Here is a 9,834-nt window from a genome sequence, read left to right on the forward strand (position 1 = left end):
ATTTAAAGATTTATTAATGATAAAACTTATAATAAAACTTTAGGTCACAAAAGACTTCCTAGTCACCTCCCCTCTTTTTATATTACTCCCTCCCATGTTTTTCTTTAGATTTTAAAACTAGATAAAATCAGGCCTTCCGTTAGATTACCTGAATTCTTTCAGGTGACGAGAATCTCTGAGGCTTAATTCATTTAAATAAACTTCATTTTCCTACTGCCTTTGGCCAGGTGCCTTCGGAGGCCTGTTTGACAGAATAGTTTCCGCTCCTGGGGGAGAGTGACCTGTTGTCATCAAAGTGACCTACCACGAGATAGAAGAAATGTCTGAGAGGCTAGTTCTGCCTTTGGACACTTGGTGGCGCTCTAGCTTTATGAATGGCTCAAGCCGCTTCTGTTTGCTCCTGGGAAGTCTCCTTCCCTTTCCGCAGCTCGGTGGTGTGGTTTCAGAATCAGAGGCATTGTGTTCTGCGGAAGGTCATATGGAAAGTTCGATGGCTGATTGGATTAGAATATGTACAGTGAGTGCTGGATATGCTAACACTTGGGTGTTATTACCTACATTAATTATCCAAATGACATGAAACAAACATAGGGTGGCCCCTTGTTGGTACACTTAAAAGGCAAGACTCTGCAGAATAAAAGCCTCCAGATATTCTCCCTGACCTTTTACTTTAATAGTTTAATTTGGGGTAGGGCTGGAAACCACCCGATCAATTGACCTAGTCTGTCCATAGATTGTATACTATAAAAAGAAAAGAGTTCAATAGAGCTTCTCCCTCTTCCCTTTCCTTCTTCATCTTCTTTCTTTGAGACTCCCCCACTCAACCACCTCGCCGTTTTTCTTACCCATGGAAAGGACAAGCAGAGCAAGAATTCACAAACTCCATTGTTGAGAACATTACACTAGAGAAAAGATTTATAAAGTTCCGTCCATCCCCCGCATCTAGTTTTGATAACTTTGTACTCATCAACACAAAATGACTTGTTTCCGCATAGTAAGGGTCATTTTCCAATTTCAGTTGACCACATTTGGGGCTATAAAATATCCTACCGCAATGACACATCCTCAGCTGTGCCATTCTGACAGGCAGACTGCTGTATTTTTTTACCTCTCTTCCCCTCCCCCTCCCCCACTTCCAGCAAACCGATAAGGATTCAAGGGAGAAATCCGTCCTGATGGTTTTTTTTATAGCTTCAAGATGACTTTCTAAAAATTGAGGACATTGTTTTGTTTATTTGAAGGACCTTTCATTCCGTTTTCATGGAAGCCTAAGGGGTGGGGGTTTGCTGGCTTTTAAGAATGCTCTTGCAAATAGTGGTTTCATGACTAGTTAATTTAGAGACAAGATGAGACTTAATAGGAAAAAATGAAATTCATTTATTGTGAAACCTTAAATTTTGTTGTTGTTCTTTGTTTCCTTGATATGCTGAAAAAAATACACTTTTTAGTTGTTGATATATTGTTCCTGACTGTAGGGAAAACTGGATTGGCATTTGGTTCACTTTTAAAGTTGACAAATGTTTCCTTTATTATTATAATTTTTGAGAAAAATACTAGGTAAACAACAAAATACCACAACCATGTAAATTCTTCTTCTTACTTTCTTCAAATTATAACACATGGAAGGCTGCCTGTCCCAAAGACCAGCCCTGAACAAGGCAAAAAATGACTGTTTGTCTTTTAGGATGAGTAACCAATGTCCTCTAACCTGACTGATTTCTACCTTTACATAAATGATGCAATAAATGATTCTTTCTTTAGCTTGTCCAGTTCTATGTGAGCCTTCATCCATGTTTCTATGATAGGTTTTAAGGAAGAACTTTTTGGTTGCAAAGCACTTTGTATATGTGATGTCATTTGTCCATTTGTCATTTGTTCCTGTTGAAGAAATTGAAAATTAGGGAGATTGTGACTTGACTAAGATCAACAGCTTAGTAAGTGATGGAGCTAGGATTTATACCTTGTTTTCCTTTTTTTTTTTTTAAAACCCTTACCTTCCATCTTGGAGTCCATACTGGGTATTGGTTCCAAGGCCGAAGAGTGGTAAGGGCTAGTCAATGAGGGTCAAGTGACTTGCCCAGGGTCACACAGCTGGGAAGTGTTTGAGGCTAGATTTGAATCTAGGACCTCCCGTCTCTAGGCCTGGCTCTCAATCCACTGAGCCACCCAGCTGCCCCCTTGTTTTCCTAATACTAAGTGTAATGCTTTGTCCATTATACCCTTTTGTTTCTCTAAACAAAAATTCCATGACTTAACAAAGTAATTTATAATTCATCAAGTACTTTTACATACATTATTTCACTGTGTGTGTGTGGTAGGGATCCTATCTAATATTAATATCAATAATTAAACTTTAGAGTTTACAAAATGCCATTGTTGTAACAATCATGTGAAGTAGACAGGATAGGGACTTTATATTTCCATTTTATAGAAGAGGAATATGAGGCCGAGATAGTGATCTCCCCAAATTCATATAATTACTAAGTGGAAGAATTAGATCCCAATCAACCTTCTTATGATGCCATTGTCAGCATTTAGTCATTCCTCTGAATCTACAGCATACTTTCTCTCTTAGGACTATGTTACCCCTTCCAGTATCTTTGGAAATATTTTATATGGGCTTAGTTTAGCTTATATATGAAAATGAGTGTGATGAGTAAAAGACTTAGATAGCTGACTACTCTAGATGAATTCCAGATATCTTTATTTGGAAATAAAGAGAGAACAGAATACATTAATTTCAAGGAAAAAGATTGATTGACTTTGGGCCATGGCTGGTGAACCAGATTCAAGGTTATAAGATCATTTCAGGAGATTAAAAACCTCTTTCCTTCTATATAATTCTAGTCAGTATAGGTCCTTTGTTGGCCTGATGATTTGACCTTAGCACTTATTACCTACTCAGAGTGCCTTGGAGATAAAAGTGCAGATAAGTGCTGGTAGACATATATAATATTCCCCAATGGCACCAGCCCATCTCAGAAGATCCTCATTAATTAGTCCCTACTTTGTGTCATTTTTAAATTGTAAACTGTAAATCACTAAATACTTGCTAATTAACTTGTAATTTTTCTTGAAAAGGCATCTCTGGTTCAATCTACTTTCCCAAGCCTTCTAGATCTAAGTCTTCTCTCTGCCTGTTATTTTTCTACATATACAGCAAAGAAATTAGTAGGTATTAATTGATATTTTCCCCAAAGAAGATGGAGTTTGAGATTTCCTACCCGTAAAAACCAATACCAAAGCAACTACAGGAAACTGAAATCCTTTCAACAGGTATGGTCTTACAGTGCTCTTCTATTTCACTTCTATTAAACCTTGAAAAAGAGCATCTTAAAGTTTCAACCTCCAGTTTTTATAGTCCCACTCTTTCCTCAACTTAATTCAATTTTTTGTTCCCTTTTCTCTTCTGAAGGTATTATTTCTAAAGTGGAAAATAACTTCTCAATGGCTCAACACTCTGTTTGCCTATTGTAATGTGTGGTAATCTGTTCATGCCCACCATATACTTTTCCACTGTTCTTTGAATGATCTGCAACTTCAATTCTTTGGAGTGTTTCTTGGATAGTAACAACCATGCCTCATCACTATGCAATATGGGATAATACAAGGAATTATTAAGGAGGTAGCATAAAGATTTCATCAAAGAAATATATGATCAAAAAAGTGGGCTTGTCATATGGAGAGAATGCAGAATAATGGAAAGAGCTCCACAAGCACCATTGTGTTCTCAAAATGCTATGAGAATGTAGCCTAGGCTTACAGCACTTTGGGGATCTGGTTGTTTTAACATTAGTTGTTTGGCCCTTCTTTTCTTTCTTTTTCCTCTTTTTCCTCTTCTCTTCTTCTCCACAATTCTCTCTTTTTAATGAGGCCTCTCTCAAAAAGGTTATTGGGACTTGTCAGAAGAGTTCATGCAGAACTATACAAGAAAGCCAATCATCTCACAATAGACTAAGTCTCTTCAAATAAAGAGGAACTTCTGGTTACTTTGAATCAGCTTTTCCTCTGCTCTTCATTGCAGTAGAAAATCAAGCTCTAAACTCTAGATTTGACAATTTTAAAATCCCTTCCGCTTATAGAAAAGGCCATTCTAGTCATAAGTTTCCTTATGTAGAGCCTTATTAGGCAGTCATTTTACTTCCACTCACCTCTGAGTGTAAATGTTTCCTCTTTTCCCAGTTCTTTGTCTGTTATTACTTTTCCTTTCATTTTAGTATTCTCATGTCTTATACAAAAGTGCTCCTCTGCTCCGAGCTATAGCTGGCATTATAGAAGTGCAGACTCCTTCCCAAACTCCTGGGAGCACTAGGTGGGGAAAAAAGATGAAGTCATCAAGCAGCTGATTAAATCCCACTGGACTACTTGAGAAAGTCATCAAGAATGACCTTGGGGTAGGGGCTGAGTTATCATTAAACAATTTAACATGATGAAAGAATCCCAGCTTTCTACTTCAGATATATTTATTTCTCTCCAACTGTCAGGTACTATGCCATAAATAATCAGTACAAGAAAGAAAAAATAGTATGATTTACTACAACTTAGAATTTTTAGTATGTATTTTGAGGTAGGCAGGAATTCTACAAATGCTGAGTGTAGTTATGTAAACTTACCCTAAATCCATCCACTTACATTTCAATATTTACTTTTTCAATTTCACTTTTTATCACCATCATTATCATCAATAAAAATAAAAGGTTTTCAGATAAAATTAAATTCTTTACAAATAATACGGTATATATGATAATCACCTAATGGGCCTTGTTTACTCATTGGTAAAATGATGTTGGTGGACTGGATATCATCTCTAAAGTCCCTAAAAGCTGTAGTATGTTAGGGTTATATTTTCTAAGATCTTTCTTTAATCTAGCAGGACATGTTCCATGTTCTTTTCAATCACAGTTCTAACATTCTGTTACCTGTGTTCTAGAATGCCATACTTTAAGACCCCTTCCATTTATTGATTCTATAATACATCAGATTGAACATTATGTCTCTAGCCTCATGCTAAAAGTTAAGATTTGCTTCAATTATTTGAGAAAATTAAGGTTCTTTTCCAATGGATAGATTGTATAAGTATCAAGAACTGTCTATCACTAACTGGAGAACATTTCCTTATGTAGTAATGTTGTGGCTAATAGCAGAGAGCTACTGAGCTGCAGAAGATTTAGGGAAAGGTAAAAGGTAGAAGGGAGCCTTCTGGTGCTCTGACATACTGTATTAGCCCAAATATAATATGACCCCAAATATAGTGAGATCCCAAGTATTTTAAAGGGTAAGTCAGAAAGAGGAAATACCCATTTTATTTTCTCCTTTTAAATGACAATGTTCTCTTAACTTGTGAATAATGCAAGCACTTTATAGTCAAAGTTTTTTCAAGGTCCTGAAAATAAGTTAAAGAAGTTTTAATGCCAACACTTTTATTAATTATGTATTACTTTTATAGATACTTGTGAGAAACTACCTTCCAATATTTAATCAGGTTCTCTTTCCTCTTCTATTTCTTCATCTCCCTAAGTGGAAACATCATTCAAGTCATCGCTGTCACCCTCTTCTTCCCACAAAACACCATCTTTACTACCATCTATACTGTTAGATGTACAACATTTTAAAAATCCAAGCATAAGTGGAGATTTTGTCTCAAGGGGTTTTAATCCAGTTCCCTAGTACAGTGACTGATGGTTTCTTAATTTTTTCCCATGTAGTAAATTCATGGTTTCCGGCCAACATCCACTTGTTATATTCTTTCCTCAAATGATCTTTGAATGGCTTATTAATTACTACATCTAACACTTGTAATTGCAACGTCCTTCCTCCAGGAATAACAACTAGGTCTGTGAGCATTTCAGCAATTCTCTTCCTCACATGTTCAGTCAGGTGACCCTTGAACACATTACTCACTCATGCAGTAACGCACCCAGATGCCTACCACAGACCATATTCAACTAATCTAACACAAATTCTTCATCTATCTATCCCTTTTCCTGCACATGAAAAATCACTCCTGATGGGAACTTTTCCTTAAGTAATGTTTTATGCCTTAAAATTATGTAAGGAGTCAGTCTTCACCCATTGGCTGTGACTGCAAGCATCACGGTCATTCTAGTTTTCTCATTTCCAGTAATTTTAATCAACACTGATTTGACACCTTTAGTATTAATGGTGACATTTGATGGATTATCAAAACAAACAGGCTTTTGGTCGGCATTTCCCATTTGCCCCAGGAGATAGCCATGCTTTTTTACATATGCTGAGGTGCACAATACACAACTTATGGTTTCAAAGCTGGAAGTGCTTGAATATAGTTGAATGCAACTTTCACAGGTACATATTGGGGAAAAAAAAGTTGTACTATATTCAGGCTAATATGCTAAACATTCCCATTCCCATTCCCTCAGTTCTGCATGCTTTGTGGAACTCTGTGTGGAATAAACCAAGTAGCAAACTTTGAGGTCTCTTTACTTGCTCCTTGATATTTTCATTCTAATGTCAACATACATTTCTGATGAATTTGTCTCCTGTTTCTGGTTTCATGGTGCAGTTTCCCTCTAACTCAGAGAAACTCACAGCCACATTCTACCAGAAGAACCCCACATTACTGTCTACTTCCCAAGGTGGAACTTTTTTTTTAAACATTATTTTATTTGGTCATTTCCAAACATTATTCATTGGAAACAAAGATCATTTTCCTCCCCCCCCCCCACCTCTCCCATAGCTGATGCATGATTCCATTGGGTATCACATGTGTTCTTGATTCAAACCCATTTCCATGTTGTTGATATTTGCATTAGGATGCTCATTTAGAGTCTCTTCTCAGTCATATCCCCTCAACCCCTCTAGTCAAGCAGTTGCTTTTCCTCGGTGTTTTTATTCCCACAGTTTATACTCTGCTTGTGGATAGTGTTTTTTAGATCCCTGCAGATTCTTCAGGGACACTGCATTGACCCTAATGGAGAAGTCCATTACGGTGGAACTTTTTAATCTTGAGCTTTCCTTGCTCTTCAGTTTGGGAAACCTGCCTTAGGAAGACCCTCAGGAAGAGCTGGGAGGAATAGCACACTGCTCAAACATTTCTTCCATTCATCCCACAATAATTAATGCCTAATATGTTCAATATGAGATACTATATGACAGAGGAGATCTAAAGATAAATAATAGACAAAGACCAACCCATTAGTATCTTTTTTAAAAGATGGTCTGAAAACCTGATCTTTCAGGAAAATGACCTCTTTTCTTCTTTCTGAAACCTTAAGGTTAGAATTTTTTCAAAGGAAAATGTGGACAGCATATCCTTTTTCAGTGGCAACATGGTGTGCATATCACTCCCTCCTGCAGCCTTCCACTTTTTAATTGCCTCTCTTTTCTAATGAAGCCCTATATCAGCTTCAGTGCTAATTGAACTTCGTCCGTCTTTCAGACTGTGTTATTAAACAAATAGTCACAGTGTTTGGTCTCACTTTAATAGAAGCATTGATGTTTGTTCAACATCAAACACTTATTAGTAATCCATTGCAAAAGCAATTCATGGAGGATGTGTGAATGTGGACATTGAGCTAGGGCTGCATGGCTCTTTGTGACACAGACACACTGGTTTCTCAAGGCTTAACTCTGTAGAACCTGAATAATTAAAATTGATTGCTACACACTTGGCTTAGAAGTATCTATAAATTCCTTTAGGGTAGTATTCTCCCTTGAGACTATCTCAGAATATAATAGTGTTTGAAAAGAAGGAAAAAAAATCCAAAACCAAACAAGTAGATGTCTGTTTGTTTTATAGAAATGTTAATGGTATCATTTGGGGCAATAAGATTAATATAAGAAATGCAGATCGATAGTCTGATATAATAAAGAAACAGTCCTCCAATGGATGACTATTGACAACATTTGGATATTAATGTACAGCTGTGTAAAAACTCATTTAATTTTAGCACTCCATTATGACAAATTGGCCAAACAATTTTTTTCTAAATACCACCATTTCCTTAACTGGTAATTACTCTTATAAGAACCTCTCTGCCAATATTTTAATTGAGAAACACCAGGAGATTGATTACCCAAGAAACTTCAGATGATGCCATTAATACTAGCATGGAAAGAGCTCTATATTTGGACAGAACTTGAGCTTGATTTCTAGCTTTGATATTTGCCAGCTATGCAAGACATTTTCTCTTTCAAAGCCTCAATTTAGTTATCTGTAAAATGAGAATGTGGTGCTTATACCCTTTCTTTCAGTTATGAATAAAGGTTTTTTTTTAAACTATGAAACTATAAAAATTTGACTTGATGTGAATTATTCCCCCCCCCCACTCCAATTTATGAGAAACTATGGCAACAGGCATTAGAGGAAAAATACTTCAATGACTCTGTAATTTCATTAGTGTGAGTTATCTCTTCTGCTTTTAAAGATGTTCAGTCATCTAATGATGTGTAATCCTTGTCCATGTCTTTTTATAAATCTACCATAGATAATCCATGATGATCAGGAAGCCTGTGAAAAGTCCTATTCCTGTTTATCATGATGTGAAGGTACCTATATTTTCAGTGTCAATACTATAATAGCACAAGGTCTGCCAGATTCTTCCAGATGGAAAGGCTCCCCAGCTTGATTGTAGCAATATACTATTTATTATTGAAAGACCAACATGGCTAAATTTTGAGAGCCGTCACTAGAAGGTTGGCCACTTTGTGATGTATTTATTTATTTGGCTAATCATGACCAAGGTAAATTATCTGGGAAAAAAAAACAAATGAAAAGAACATAGATTACTTATATAACTATGGTCCATGCTAATTTTGGAGGAGAGAACCAATGGTAAAAAATGAACAAACTTGCATTTTATAAGGGCCAGAATATAAGGGGTTGGACTAGATTGTTTAAGAATATGGTTGCCAGGAATTTAATAAATTCCAAATGATTTTTTAGCAATTTATTTATAAAATATAGAAAGAGTGAAAGTAAGAAAATCAGAAAGGATGGGGTAAGATATCTAATGTAACACACTAAGTATTTTGCTTTGGCCCCTGGCTCAACCAAGACAGGGCTAATTAGTCCTCAGCCAGAGGGGCCTCAGCCTTGAGCTGAGGACCCCGGGATGAATAAAGCAAGAGCTTCAGTCACGAAGCTTCTCTCAAAAGGGGAGGCCTCTCCTGAGGCTAGTCCCTTCAGAAAATCCAGGAAAAGAGTCAGCCTTTTTTACTCATCCACATGATAGTACAAAGGGAGAGATTTAAGAACAGTCTCATCAAGTTCAAGGTCTCAGGTCCATTAAGCAGATTCTTTACCAGCCTCCAACTCAAATACAGAACTCCAAAGAATGAAAAACTCCTCACAGGAAGTTGTAATTTTGCTTAGGACTGCCCAAGGGCCAGTCAGTGGTTTCTGATTTATCACCCAGTTGTTTTTTTTTTTTTAATCCTTACCTTACCAATAGTTCCAAGGCAGAAGAGTGGTAATGGGGGTTAAGAGATTGCCCAGGGTCACACAGCTGGGAAGTGTCTGAGGCCAGATTTGAACCTAGTACCTTCCATATCTAGGTCTGGCTCTCAATCCACTGGGCTACCCAGCTGCCCCCCCTCACTCACTTTTGCATGACCTCCCCCACTCAAGTGTAAGTGGGGTGTATATGCTTCTGGTGATTAAATCCAAAAATGGGCAGGGGAGAGTTAATCCCATTTTCACAATTTACTTAGTGTTTTTCATTTCACAAAACAATTTTCACACACACCACCACCTGCTCTGATATAGACAATACAAGTATTTTTGGAAGGAACACTTAGCACATGTGTTAAGTGATCAATAAATGTTTATTGACTGACTAGTGATCTTATTGATAA

General features: G+C 36.9%; 1 long non-coding RNA gene across 1 annotated transcript; it reads right to left on the bottom strand.

Annotated features, from left to right (window-relative positions):
* Positions 1 to 1,461: 1,461 nt before the first annotated feature.
* On the bottom strand, positions 1,462 to 4,888 carry LOC107651948 (uncharacterized). Its single transcript, XR_001629352.2, has 3 exons — positions 4,752 to 4,888; positions 4,152 to 4,308; positions 1,462 to 1,878 (listed from the first exon to the last, which is right to left on the bottom strand). It is a non-coding gene; the product is annotated as an uncharacterized LOC107651948 (long non-coding RNA).
* Positions 4,889 to 9,834: the final 4,946 nt, after the last annotated feature.

The sequence above is a fragment of the Monodelphis domestica genome, chromosome 1, assembly GCF_027887165.1.
Source record: "Monodelphis domestica isolate mMonDom1 chromosome 1, mMonDom1.pri, whole genome shotgun sequence".
NCBI classification, from domain to species: Eukaryota; Metazoa; Chordata; class Mammalia; order Didelphimorphia; family Didelphidae; genus Monodelphis; species Monodelphis domestica.